Source organism: Triticum dicoccoides, chromosome 7A, assembly GCF_002162155.2.
Source record: "Triticum dicoccoides isolate Atlit2015 ecotype Zavitan chromosome 7A, WEW_v2.0, whole genome shotgun sequence".
Classification (NCBI taxonomy): domain Eukaryota; kingdom Viridiplantae; phylum Streptophyta; class Magnoliopsida; order Poales; family Poaceae; genus Triticum; species Triticum dicoccoides.
In genome coordinates, this window is record NC_041392.1 from 346,765,798 (window position 1) to 346,780,550 (window position 14,753).

Consider the following 14,753-nt stretch of genomic DNA (forward strand, 5'->3'; position numbering starts at 1 on the left):
CTTGGATGAACTATTTGTGATTAGGCAACACAAAATAAACGGTCAGCAAGATCAAGGTGTGTGCGATATACGCATGCGGTTCACTCGGACCTTGTTGTCGGTGTGTGACCTCTATGGCAACCGTTCGCTCCCCAGGCACCTCTTCGTGTACCATGGCAACCATCCACTGACTCCTCGCCTTTACCTATCGATTTGGAACTGCTGCTGCATGCTAGCTCTTCCACCCTCCTCCATTTGCCTTCACCCTTCCTTCTGCCATTGTTCGGTCGTCTTCTCCATGGAGGGAACAGGTCAGAAACGACCCCGTTATTCTTGCCCTGGTCTGAATGATGACGCGGTGGAGGAACTCATTGATTGGTGCAACATCATCACCTCGGCTAGCATGGCAGGTTCGTTCAAGACCATTCTCGACTCAACTAATAACATCATTACAAGGAACCCAAGGGTCCAGGAGTGGTTTGATCTCCCCTATCTTCTTCGCTGTGACCCTGCTGACTGACGCGGGGATGAGGGAAGCCTCGCCTTGTGTAAGTTGATACCGCTTGATAATGACATGTATGATGTTAAGATACCATCGCTTGAGGGCAAGGCTTGGGCCGGCGCAAATGGAGATTGGGTTTTTTATATTGCGTACAACTGCGAGTGGGAACTTGTGAATGTGTACACTCATCACCGGGTTCCACTTCCAAAAATCTCATACGACTGCCCAGAGGTTGAGTACACTAGTATTCTACGTAAGTTCAAATACGATCATGCTGATTGTCGTCTATAGAAGATAGCAATTTGTCGAGTTCCCAACCGCTCTTGGGATTACACGAACTATGAGGTTGTTGCTATCTTCGACAAGCTTGTTGTCGTCCTTACTTCCACGCCTCGATGGATATTTCTCAAAAATCAATTTATGTACACAGATGAGTACTGTGATGCAATTCAATACGAGGGTCTTGTGTTTGTCTGCTTTTGCATGGAATCCTGATGCTTTCGGTACATTTGTATTCCATCGTAATTATAATTGTTTCATCCACATGCATGCGGGTGCTAGTTTCCCTTTACTAATTAACCTTCTTGTGTTTCCAAGTTCCTGTGAACATTCCACCACCTATACTTTAAAAAAATTATGAGCGGGACCCATATACTCAGTGGCGCCTGGCAACTTATTCCGATGGATCACCTCTTCTTGTCTATATACAGGGCACTGCTGATGTTACTAAGGAAGCAGGTGTTGTGTCGCATGGTAGCACTCTCCGGACCTATTCCAACATCCGTTGCAGGGTATTCAGGATGGATACTAGTGTACTAGCACCAACACATTCTCCATGGTTCAGTATTGAAAGTCTTGGAGAAAACTCGCCCTTCCTTGGACAAAACTATCCAATGATGGTAGAAGGCGGTCCAGCTGCTGTTGACACAATGTTACTACCATTTATGAGAAGCAACTGTATCTATACCTTAGACATTACTATGCTTCCCTACCGTCCCAATATGGGTCCTGACATAAGCCGCATTAGCCTCGATGATCAGTCATGCGTTCGTCTTGAGATTGATAGTAGCTAGCCATTGACGTTTTTTCAAAAGGAAATCATTTGATAAGTCTGTACATTAAGAGAGAAAAACACAAGTTCATTCAAACCATATCTTTCATTCAGTCACACTATGAATTTATATTCATATGATCGAGAATTCGAGATACAATATTAAACCCCAAAAAAAACTATTTCCGGCGGCGGCGGCAGAGGCGGCGTGCCGCACCGTCGTTGTCGTTGTCGTTGTCGTCCTCCGGGACGTCGTTGTTGAAGTCTTCAAGGCAGCACAAAATGTTCTTCACTTGTAAATCAAACATCATGTCGTCGCGTGATCGACGGGCGGGGCGCGGGAGATCAGCAACTGGCGCCGCTAAGAGGAAGCGGTCAACAGCAGGGGAACAGGCACGGCGGGTGCAGCCAAATGCACGGGGGACGGCGCCACGGTGGGTTGAGGGGCGCGCACGGGCACGGGCGCTGGCATGTACACGAGCTCGTGCGGGTCCGCGGAAACCTCGCTAACGCCCGTGGCTTCCAGCTCTGCGATAGTGCTCGACGACCAGCCCGTTAATGCTACGTGGATGGTCGCTGGCGCGGGCGCGGGGATGGGAGCTGGGACGGGAGCGGGGGCGGCAACCGCCGCGGCCAGCTCGTACTGGGCCATGTACATGAGGCCCCATTCCTCCTTATTTTCTATCTCCTCCGGCTCGGAGTCAACTTCACCAAACTTGAAGACTAGTGGTAGATGATCATTCTACGCCATGGCGTTGGTGGAGGTCTGCGGGGGGGCAGGGGAATGGGAGGTGTCGGTGTCAAAATCGGCGAATCTCGGGTAGGGGGTCCCGAACTGTGCGTCTAGGATCGATGGTAACAGGAGACAGGGGACACAATATTTACCCATGTTTGGGCCCTCTCTATGGAGGTAATACCCTACGCCTTGCTTGATTGATATTGATGAATATGGGTGTTACAAGAGTTGATCTACCACAAGATCAAGATGGCTAAACCCTAGAAGCCTAGCCTATATGACTATGGTGATGAATATATCCTTTCTGGACTATCCCCTCCAGTTTATATAGACACCGAGGGGATCTAGGGTTTACATAGAGTCGGTCACATAAGAAGGAATCTTCATAGTCGGTCGCCAAGCTTGCCTTCTGCGCCAAGGAGAGTCCAATCCGGACCCAGGTACGGTCTTCGGCCTTCATGTCTTGACAGCCCATCAGTCCGGCCCAATAGATAACAGGCCGGACGCCCGAGGATCCCTTTGTCCAGGACTCCCTCAGTAGCCCCTGAACCTGGCTTCAATGACGAGGAGTCCGGCGCGCAGATTGTTTCTGGCATTGCAGGGCTGGTTCCCTTTTATCCGAACTTCAAGATAGTCTTCGGATGTGATGATAGTATCCGGACCTATCATACACACCATACATAACTGTAGAGAGAATATATATTTTTACACGAGTCTAATCCGCCGACAGCTTTTAAAATATGACATCATGTTTGTCCGGTCATAATTTTGGACCGTTTTAGCCGGCCCGTCGCCCCACGTCCCAGGACATGGCTTTATTGGCGCATCTTATCCAAACGGAGATCGTGCCTCCCTTTTTTAAGGGATTCCTGTCGACTCAAACATGGGTAACCCAACCGTCGCTTGGGCACGACTCCTTGGAAACACGCAAGTTTTTGAGGCCCGAGAGGAGACGTTTGATATTTGCAGCCTTTATATAGGATTACAGACCCGTCTTTTTTCTTCCACGCTTGCCTCTTCCTCAACCCCTGCTACCCCGAGTTCCAACACTCGGGCTTCGGTTGCCACTAGCCCCCATCATGTCCGGATCTAGCCGCCAAGGCCAGTGGGTAGCTTCTTATGCTACGGAGGAAGATATTGCAAAGCTTCGGGCGGCGAGGTACCTAACCGCTGAAATCCATCATCGGCTTCCTGCCGAGGGGCAGGTTATTCCCACCCCCAGATCCGGCAAGAGGGTCGTGTTTGTGTCCCACTTCCTCCGTGGGTTGGGGTTTGCACTTAACCCCTTCGTCCGAGGGCTCATGATCTATTATGGGCTAGACTTCCACGATTTGGCCCCGGACTCTATTCTTCTTATCTCGACGTTTATCGTTACGTGTGAAGCTCTCCTCCGAACTCCTCTGCACTTCGGCTTGTGGCTAAAGACTTTTGATGTGAAGTCGCGAGTGGTAGAGGGGGAGCAGCCCGAGTGCGGCGGCGCTGCAGTGAGCAAGCTTGCTAGCGTCGTTTGGCTGAAAGGATCCTTTGCCAAATCTTCCGATCTGTGGCAGCAGGGGTGGTTCTATATCACCGAGCCCCGCAGCTCCATGTGGGCAACCGTGCCCGTATTTCGACGCAGCCCTCCAACTCAACTTGCATCATGGATTAATAAGGGGCTAGCTTGGGGATCAACAAATGATGTGCAAACTCTACAAAGTCGCATTCGGAGCCTCATTGAGAGGGACATCAACATAGCCAGCGTCGTTCATATAATGCTAGTTCGTCGGACCCTGCCATGCCAGCGACGTCCTCTCCACCTATGGGAGTTCAATCCAGAAGGGCTGCAGACTCTTTAGAACTTCTTCGGCACAACGCACGAAGGAATGTGGAGATTAGTCTTTGGAAAATGAAGGCAATGGCCGGACACCACCAGAGATGTCGGCCTCGACTGTAACCATCCGGACACCCCAGTAAGTACCCGTTTACCGAATACTTCATAACCAGATACCCAGTGGCAAGATACCAACAGTATCATCCTTTTTTAGGGCTGGATAAAGAAGGTGGAATTGATTAGGTGTCCATCTCCCCTTCCCGAGGACTCAGCTACTCCTATGTTGACAAGGATGCTGGCCTCGGTGCCATACCAGGTACCAGCAGGGGAAGGCGAAAAGATCCAAGATGACCTCGGTTCCGGGGGTAAGTCGGACACTGAGTCCGGAGAAATCGACCTTTCCTCGCCCGAAGACGGGGGTGGAAAAGGACCCAGTATCCCTTCTCCGAATAGGAGGAAAAGGGCCGCCTCTGAAGATGGGGAGGGGTGGTCTCCCAAGAAGGGCAAGATGCCACCGTCGACCGGTTTGGGTTTGGAAAGTGATGACGTTGAGCATCTTCAACAAGGGAACAAACCATCGGCCGAACAGTAAGAGAATCCGAAGTATTCTGATAGCGTCCTGCTCCATTATTGTTATCGTAACGCTTTTATACATTGTTACAGGTTGGCACAGGATTTTTTGGGGCGATCTTCTTCTTCGGGGAGTCTCCTCCCAAAGATGATGGAGAGCGAGACACCTCCTCCGACCTCCTCGCCCAATAAGGCGGGTGACTCTAAAGTGTCATCGCGGAGGGCCCCTTTAGACTAGGGGACAGAAGAGGCGGTCCCCAAAGGTGGATCTTCGACCATCCGGGATTCCGGGTTGATGCCAACCGAGGCTCCGGACTGTCTGGTTCACAGCCGACAGCGATTTTGAAGACGGGTGAGCCAATTCCTTCAAAGGATGACTGTGCTTTTGGAGCAGCCTCGGGAAACCCGGAGACTCCGGATATATTGCGGGACATGTTGCGGAAAACATCTGTCGCGGGGGAACAACGTACCTTGATGGGTACAGTGATTGAGAAGATTTCGTCTGCGAAAAGCGGATTAAATGAAGCCTTCCTGAGCCTACTGAAGGGCTTCGAGGTTTGTAACCTAATGTTTTCAGCTATGTTTCATTTGCAAAGATGCTCTTGTGTATAGGTAGTAACCCCTGATACTCGGGTTGGCTTCCGCTGGGAAGCAAAATGGAGGATCGAAAAGGACCGTTTGAGGATTAACCTGATCAACTTTTAACACGGGCCTCTTCTCCTTTGGTCGCTTCCCATACTATGGAAATTGCCGATTTGTAGCGGAAGCTTTATGTGGCAGGGATGATCTTGCTTTAATCAATATGCGTCTTGATGAGTCGCAAGGTATGTATTCGGGGAAATCCTTATACTTTTTTGTGGTATAAGCGTGATGCTGAAATTTGGCTGTAGATGGTGCTGCCGCCGTTGAGGTTCTCCGAGCGGAGCTGGCCCGGGCCAAGGAGCAGGCCCAGCGTAGCAATGCTGCTGCCGAAAATGCATCGGATGAATTGAAAGCCGAACGAGCTGCACGGCGCCAAGATGAGGAGAAGATATCCACGATGACGCTCGAGCTGGAGAATGCTACCGGCCGCTGTGAATTTCTGGAGAAGGAGAGTGAAGCCTTAATAGTTGATCTAGAAAAGGCCTTATAAGAGGCGAGAGAGGCATGGTCGGAATGTAGAGCGGCCCGTGACGAGGTTTGACAGGCGAGGGAGATAGCGGCTGGAAAGCCCTTTCTGCTGCAAACTAGGTTCGGCTGCCCGAACTATGCCCAGCTCAACCAAGTATGGAGTTCTCCGGACGAGTTCTTGGACTTGCCGAAGAGTTCTGCTGATGCGGCGCAGTATTACCAAGCGCGGGATGGATATGCAACAAAGAAGATTTTTTGGTCGCAGTTTGGCACGGCAAAGCACCCTTTGTTGCTTAATGAACAGATGTCCCAATGGGCCGAACTTCATAGGATGTCCGGCGCTGCCATGAAGGACGTTGTAGTCCGGTTGTGGCCAACCGAGCCTGTTCCGAATAGCTATTTTGGTTTAGTGCAAAGCCTTGTTGACACGGTGCCGCGTATCGACGTTGTGAAGCGGTCATTGTGCATTGAGGGTGCACGGATGGCTTTTGCCCGAGTCAAGACGTTCCGGGGGAAGATGAAGGCCATCGATGTTGCGACGAAGGCTGCACCCAAAGGCAAGGACCGTCCGGAACCGGAGCATTATTTTGAAGACATCCTAGAGGCCGCCCGCTTTGTAGAGGGTCAGTGCTCAAAAGACATAATGTTCGAGTGAGGTGTATGAAAATTGTAAAAACAATTTTATAGTTAATCTATGTATGTTTTTCTTGAAAGCTTGAATCCCTCCTGTGCATCCGTTTTGATATAATCTGAAATTTTTTCATTCGTCGGCTTCAGCCCCCTTGTAGGAAGTACGGGGGTGTTCTGAAAAGCATTTAATCACTCTTTATCCAACATCTTGGTCCATGAAGGAGGCGATAATGCGGCGAACAGGCAATCGGACTATAAGGCGTTAACACTTTCACTTAGCCATAGGAGTTTTATGGTGGAGCTATGACATAGCCCCTGGTATGTATGTGGCGTATGGTGCCTTACATATTTGACCTGAAAAAGATCCCTCATGTGACACAGAGAATCACTAAAGATTCCAATAAGTCATCAAGTGGTTGACCAGCTCATGCCACATCATGACAGTCAGTTTTCGGCTTTCTCTACGGAGGTGCTCGTCCGGTTTAGACCAGGGCACAATAATAGTAGTTCTCCCTTTACTACCCTAGCTGATAGAGCGGAACGTAGGGTAGCAAGCACAGGAGCCGGCCAACCCAACTATTGACCCAAGACAATGATTCGGAGCTGATGCATATAAGGCCAAACTTGCGACGCCGAAGTATGCTATAGAGTTGTTCGGACTTTTACTGGAAACTCATTTGTTCCCACACTGAGCCTCTAGCAAGTTAGGCCAAGGTACCTTTGTGAAATAACCGTAGGGGCCATATTTGTCGGGAAAACCATATGGATGACTAGCTTGGATATTGTTTACTAGTAACTGAGTGATATGCCGATGATTACTTATGATATACGTATATAAAAGCCATCCCCCGGCTATTTGACATGCTCGGGGTTGGAGGCGGAGGAACAGGCATAGTACAGGCTCGAAAAATAGAGAGTGCGGTCTACAGAAAGTTATTTTGGACCTCCTGTCGCACGTCTGTGCCGCCAGTCCTCGGTGGGGGGAATCCTTGATGGACATAGCCCCTTAGGTGAGTGTACGGATCCGGACTCCGATAGAGCCGGTTTCCAATTTTTATCCTGTTCGTCACTTGTTTTTTAAAAGATATCGAAAGAGAAAATAAAAAAAGAAAGTAAATAATTATATATAGAAAAAAGTTACTGGAGTGCTCGCAGGCTTGTCCGTATTGTGCTTCCGCCAATGCCCATGGTATCTTGAGTGCGTAATGATGTACGCGCGGTACAAACTTTGTAGGTGTATGAAGTGGGCGGCGGAAGCCGGGTTGCTATTGTCGTTCTAGGGGTAGTCGATCCTCGGGTGGAGACTGCTTCAGACCCCTAGTTTTTCGTTGGTGAACCTTTCCATCATCCTTGTTGCTTGGCGGCTTCCTTCCCCTGTGTTCGGCGTTAAGCTTGTCGGCCTGTTTAAAGACCCAGCAGTTTCTGTTGGTATGATTAGCTGGTTTATCGGGGTGGCCATGAATCTGGCAGGGTCGGTCCAAAATCCTGTCCAGGTTGGATGGTTCATCTTGGTTCACCTTTGATGGCTTCTTCCGCTGACCGGGCTTGAGGTTGCTGAATCTGGCGCTGACCGCTGTGTTGCCTGATCTTTCATTGTCAGTGTGACTGTTGTTTTTGCTTCCCTGTGGCTTGCCGTTGGCATCTCCGATTTCAGACGTGCCCTGGTTGCCTGTGCCACTACTTCTACGAGCGAGCTAGCTGTCTTCTCCCGTGCAAAAGCGAGTCATTAGAGCAATGAGACCTGTCATGGATTTAGGTCCTTCTTGGCCGAGGTGGCGTGCGAGCCATTCGTCCCGGACGCTGTGTCTGAAAGCCGCGAGGGCTTCCGTGTACGGACAGTCGACGATTTGGTTCTTTTTGACTAAGAACCGGGTATATAGCTCCCTGGCTGATTCGCCGGGCTGTTGGACAATGTGGCTTAGGTCATCAGCATCCGGTGGCCGGACATGTGTCGGAAGTTATCGAGGAAGGCCTCTTCCAAGTCCTTCCAGCTGCCTATGGAATTTTCAGGAAGGTTGTTTAACCAGTACCGAGCTGGTCCTTTTAGTTTTAGTGGGAGGTATTTAATGGCGTGGAGGTCGTCTCCACGGGCCATATGGATGTGGAGGATGAAATCTTCTATCCATACTGCGGGATCGGTTGTCCCGTCATATGATTCAATGTTGACGGGTTTGAATCTTTCGGGGAATTCATGATCCATTACTTCATCAGTGAAGCAAAGCGGGTGTGCGGCGCCTCTATGTTGGGCCACATTGTGGCGTAACTCCAAAGGAGTCCTATTGCGGTTGTCAGCCTGGTCGCGGCGAGGTGTGACACGTCCGAATAGGTAGCCATCATCGCGTGTCGAAGCATGTTTCCGTGATCTATAGATCGGTCGTGCGCTTCCTGCTCTATTGTCCCAGTCCCTCTACAGATTGTCTGGGTAATCGTGGCATGCGTTGTTCTTGCCTTTACGGCGAGGTGGGGCGGTCTGCTGTTCGGCTTGAATTGCCTCTTTATCCGGATAGAGTTGCCGTCGACCTGCCATGTTGTGTGACGATGGTATGGGCTCCAACGCCCCGTCATCGGACTGGTAGAGCGATCTGTGTTTGGGTACCTTTTGGCTAGGCCCCTAAGGTCGTATTCTTCGGCGACCAGGACTTCGGTCCATCTGTCATTGAGTAGGTCTTGGTCAGCTTGAAGCTGCTGGTGCTTCTTTTTCAGGCTCCTTGTCGTAGCTATCAGCCTGCGCTTTAAGCGCTCCTGTTCGAGGGGCTCTTCGGGTACGATGAAGTCTTCGTTGTCAAGGCTTCCTTCATCTTCGGAGAGCGGAAGGTAATTGTCGTCCTCCGAACCGTCTCTGGGCAGGGCCTGTTCGTCGGGGCTGGCTTGCCCTTTTTCCTGTTCCTCCTGCTCGAATGTTGCTCCCATAGGGTCGTCACTGCTTTCGGCGCCGTCCGGAGTACTATTTTCTCCAGTGCCATTGTTTTTGCGGTGTGACTTGGGGCGCCGGAACTTAGATTGTTACTCAGGAGTTTTGACTGGATCTCCCTTGTCTTTGTCGCGAGGCTTTTTAAGTGTATCGATCATGTACACGTCATGTGAAGGGGTGGTCGTCTTGCGCCTGATGGCTGGCGGGTCTTGGCCTTGCTCCTTATCTGCATCATCGTCTGTACCGTTAATGTCTACGGAGACAGGAGTGGGCATGTCGGTTAAGTCCTCGACAGTGGCTATGAAGTGGGTGGCAGGTGGGAAACAAAATTCTTCGTCGTCGGCCCCTAGTTTGAACCGGACATACTTCGGCTGCGAGTCTCCCGTGAATGACAGGTTCTTTAAAGAGTTTAGCACATCGCCCAAAGGTGAGTGCTGAAAAACGTCTGCGGCACTGAATTCGAAGATCGGTAACCGATCTAGTTCGGTGTCCGCAAGCATATATGGTCCGGAATTTATAGCCGGAGACGAATCCGGAGTTCCATTGACGCCGAGATCGTGAGGTGCCGAGTCCGTGTGCGGCTCCAACGCCGCGAACTCTATGGCCTTGGATGGCACAATCTGCTCCGGTTCGAAGGCCGTTGCAGCAACAGGGACCATCTCCTGGATGTGATCCGATGACAGATTGAAGTCATGTTCCTCGGAGCGAGAGGGAGCGATCGCTGCGTTCTCAAATCCATTGAAGATCAAGTCTCCACGGATATCCGCAACATAGTTCAAGTTTCCAAATCTGACCTGGTGTCCAGGGGCGTAGCTATCGATCTGCTCCAGATGGTCGGGCGAGTTGGCCCGCAGTACGAAGCCGTCAAACACGAAGATCTGTCCGGGGAGGAAGGTTTCTCCTTGGATAGCATTGCTATAGACGATTGAAGGAGCCATCGAACCTTTCGTGGACGGCATAGTGGAACTCTCAATGAAAGCACCAATGTCGGTGTCAAAACCGGCGGATCTCGGGTAGGGGGTCCCGAACTGTGCGTCTAGGATCGATGGTAACAGGAGACAGGGGACACATTGTTTACCCAGGTTCGGGCCCTCTCTATGGAGGTAATACCCTACATCCTGCTTGATTGATATTGATGAATATGGGTGTTACAAGAGTTGATCTACCACGAGATCAAGATGGCTAAACCCTAGAAGCCTAGCCTATAAGACTATGGTGATGAATATATCCTTTCCGGACTATCCCCTTCGGTTTATATAGACATCGAGGGGATCTAGGGTTTACATAGAGTCGGTTACATAGGAAGGAATATTCATAGTCGGTCGCCAAGCTTGCCTTCCGCGCCAAGGAGAGTCCAATCCGGACCCAGGTACGGTCTTTGGCCTTCATGTCTTCACAGCCCATCAGTCCGGCCCAATAGATAATAGGTCAGACGCCCGAGGACCCCTTAGTCCACGACTCCCTCGGGAGGCGAAGAGTAAGGCTGGCCGTATTAAACAGCGGTTCGGGCGCCATTAATGGAGAGGAAGGCGTGCGGCCATGGAAGTCAAAGGGCCCCCTTTCCCAGTAAGCCTGCGCACCGTACAACTCGCACGCTTCCCGGTGAGCCTGCGCATTGGAGGACAATTTGCACGCCTCTCGGTCAGCCTGCGCAATGGACTGCGCTTGCACGCCTCCCATTCAGTCATGGTCAAGCAGTTGTCCACACGGCACCTCCTACAGCCATTAAAACCAAGACACGTGGCGTCACGTGAATGGTTAACAAAACGCACACGGTTTGTATTATACAAATGTTTGACATATTAAAGTGGCAACTATTTTTTCAAAATGCCTTTGTTGGTTGTCATTATTCGAGTGCGCCTTCTTCCAAAATGTACACGAAAAATTCCACAGCATGTCGGGTGCCATTCCATGATAGCATGCCAAGTTTCGTGAATTTCAGACGAGTTTTGGATTTACTAGAATTTAAAAACCAGGCATCTCAATGTTTTGCCGGCAATCAACGGTGCACTGGTGTTCGAAATTCATTCCCATTTCTTGCATGGGACCTAAGCATGCACCCAAGGACACGATTTTGATTTTTTTCAACCAATTTATGTGCACTGGATCATGTGCATGTAGTTCAAATTTGAATTATGCACATAAATGCATTGAAAACCCAGTTAATGCATAAAAATGTCCAAACAAACCCCGAAAAATCCCAAAAATTGACACAACACTCCTGTTGTTCTATGTTGACATGAGAATTTTTTTGAAAGCAATAAGAGGCAATGGATATCGTTTCGTCCCTAAAGGTGGGACGTTCCCTACCGAAAGCATCATGCTTGTTGTGAGAAGCTCTGGTTTGTGAGAAGCATATACCCGAACCTACCCCAAATGGGACAAATTTTTTAACACAGCATGTTGGTGCCGCTCCATGATAGCATGCCAAGTTTCATGAATTTCAGACGAGTTTTGGATTTGCTAGAATTTGAAAACCAGGCATCTCAACATTTTGCCAGCAATCAACTATGCCCTGCTGTTTGAATTTCATTCCCATCTCTTGCATGGGACCTAGAAATTCACCCAAGGACACAGATTAGATTTTTCAACCAACCTTAGTGCATTGGAGCATGTTCTTGTAGTTCAAATTTCAATTATGCACATAAAATGCCTGGAAAACCCAGTTAATGCCTAAAAATGTCCAAACGAACCCTGAAAATCACAAAAATTGACACAACATTCCGGTTGTTCTATGTTGTCACTAGAAACTTTTTGAAAGCAATAAGAGGCAATGGATATCGTTTCATCCCCAAAGGTGGGACGTTCCATATCGAAACCATCATGCTTGTTGTAAGAAGCTCTGGTTTGTGAGAAGCTTATACCCGAACCTACCACAAATGGCATAAATTTTTTACCATGACATGTTGATGCCGCTCCATGATAGCATGCCAAGTTTCATGAATTTCAGATGAGTTTTGGATTTACTAGAATTTAAAAACCAGGCTTCTCAACGTTTTTCGGGCAATCAACAGTGCCCTGCTATTTGAATTTCATTCCCATCTCTTGCATGGGACCCGGAAGTTCACCCAAGGACACACATGTGATTTTTCAACCAACTTTAGTGCATTGGAGCATGTGCTTGTAGTTCAAATTTGAATTATGCACATAAAATGCCTAGAAAACCCAGTTAATGTATAAAAAGGCCAAACACATCCCGAAAATTCCAAGATTAAACACAACACTCATGTTGTTCTATGTTGACACTAGAAAAAATTTGAAAGCAATAAGAGGCAACGAATATTGTCCCGTCCCCAAAGGTGGTACATTCCCTATCAAAACCATCATGCACTACTAGGGAAAAGCCTAGCAGTAGCACGGGTTTTAGGCCTATCAGTAGCGCGGGGCGATGCGCTACTGATAAGGCACTACAGCTAACATATAGCAGTAGCGTGCCTCCGCCCACGCTACTGCTAAATCGACTTAGTAGTAGCGACTTCCCGGAGGAGCGCTACTGGTAATTAGTAGTAGCACTTCTCCCTGCCCGCTCTGCTACTATTATTTCGTATTTTATTTCTTTTTTATTTCATGTTGTATTCGTACACCTTTACACAAGTTTTCATATAACAGGAATTTAGAAATTGTTTTTACATCATAATGAGTTATTACATCACGGGGTGAAAGAACCGTGGACTAGTTTCACGTGGATGGACATCCACTTGAAACTAACCCGCGGTTCTTTCACCCAATGATATAATAAATATCATCATCATATCATTAACAACTTATCATCATGATACATCATTGTCATATAAAACCTCCTCAAGATCATCGTTTTCATCAGTCAGACATCACATAGCAAATTGGTCACTAGTTGTAATCACACGTACTCCTCATCATCAACTCTAACACATTGTATCACATAATAAACATATTGTACCTCATAGGACCTACTACATTCTCTTAGGACCTACTATATTCTCTAAGGTAAAATAGCAAAAAACAAGATAGCCCCTGACTCTCCATTATGGAGAATGGAGATTATCCTGTCTCCAATTCTTGCCTTTTGCTTAATGTTACTTCCAAGAACCTCCTTGCGAATGTCCAAACATTTTTTTCCATTCTTTGATTAGCATGTGTTCACCGGTTTTAGAAATCATATGCACACGTGAGCTCCTTAGATTGACCTGGCTGTATGTTCAGAACTGCAAGGCGGCCATTCTGATACATCAGATGAGGCACACAATCCATCGGGATTTTCTGTTGAAAAACATAGTAATAACTTCGTAGTTAGCAATGATGTACTAGTTTTAGAAGTATGCAAAAGATGCACTGATGTCGTAATAGTAAAAAATCTTACCAGGGTATCTCCATAGAAGTTACCGTGGTTCAACACGTGCACTAGTGGCACGTATTCACTATAATTTGGAGGAGTTCGATAATAGGTATTGTAATTCTCAAGATAAGTACAATAAGCAATCAGATGACGTTTCTCCTTATAAGTTAATTCGGAGCCATCAGTGTAGTGGGTTTTGTCTACCATCTTCTGCACATTCTTTGAAGATTCAAAATAAGCTGTCAATGGAAATAAGCTATCAACTATTTTGAAATAAACAATATAAATTAGTTATAAACTATGTTTGAGAAACTCACATTGCGGTAGAATCGAAAGCGTATCAACAAGGACCCAAATGTCCATATTGTCTGCTCGGTGTCAGGATCACCAAGATCCATCGTGACAATCATACCCTTATAAAAACCATACATTTTGCAAAGTGCTTCCCAATTTTGGCAACCAAAATGGGTTACGCTCTGAGAATTGTATAGATTTACTTCAAAATCGATATCATGATGGGTCCTTAGGTGTCAAAACCCATCCTCTCCAAGACATAGCGTCTTGCATGGCATGGGATAAGCTAGTCGAATTGTAAAAGATGAAAATTAGACATTGAAATAGTTGAAGTCATGCTTAATTACGAAAAAACACTTTTTGTTGTTGCGTACCGTTTCAACATCGAAGGTCTCCTCGAGCTTAATGTTGAAGCATCGATCTTCGTCCAACTCAATGAACCTCTCGCACATACCTCGATCGTCGTGGCATCAGCTGCACTCCCCCAGGAGACTGTCGGCGTTCGAGTACGACATTCCCTACGTTCATAATTCAAAGATTAAACTTGTACAATTAAATATATGTACTAAAAAACCTAAGTTAGATCATTATTTTTCGAGAAAATCCAGGCCACTCGATATTTCCTACATATTCTAGCACAAGTCATGCCAGAATTCACGGAAAAATCCAGCATGACCTTTGCTAAAAAGGGACATATCGAGCGCCTGAAATTTGCCGGAACGGAAATTAATCAACACTCCAGCAAAACATAGGCCACTCGGAGGTGTAAACTAAACATGAACGACCACTTGGGCAACCACATATCCTATTTGAGCAACACAAGATATACATGGATACTTTGGCTG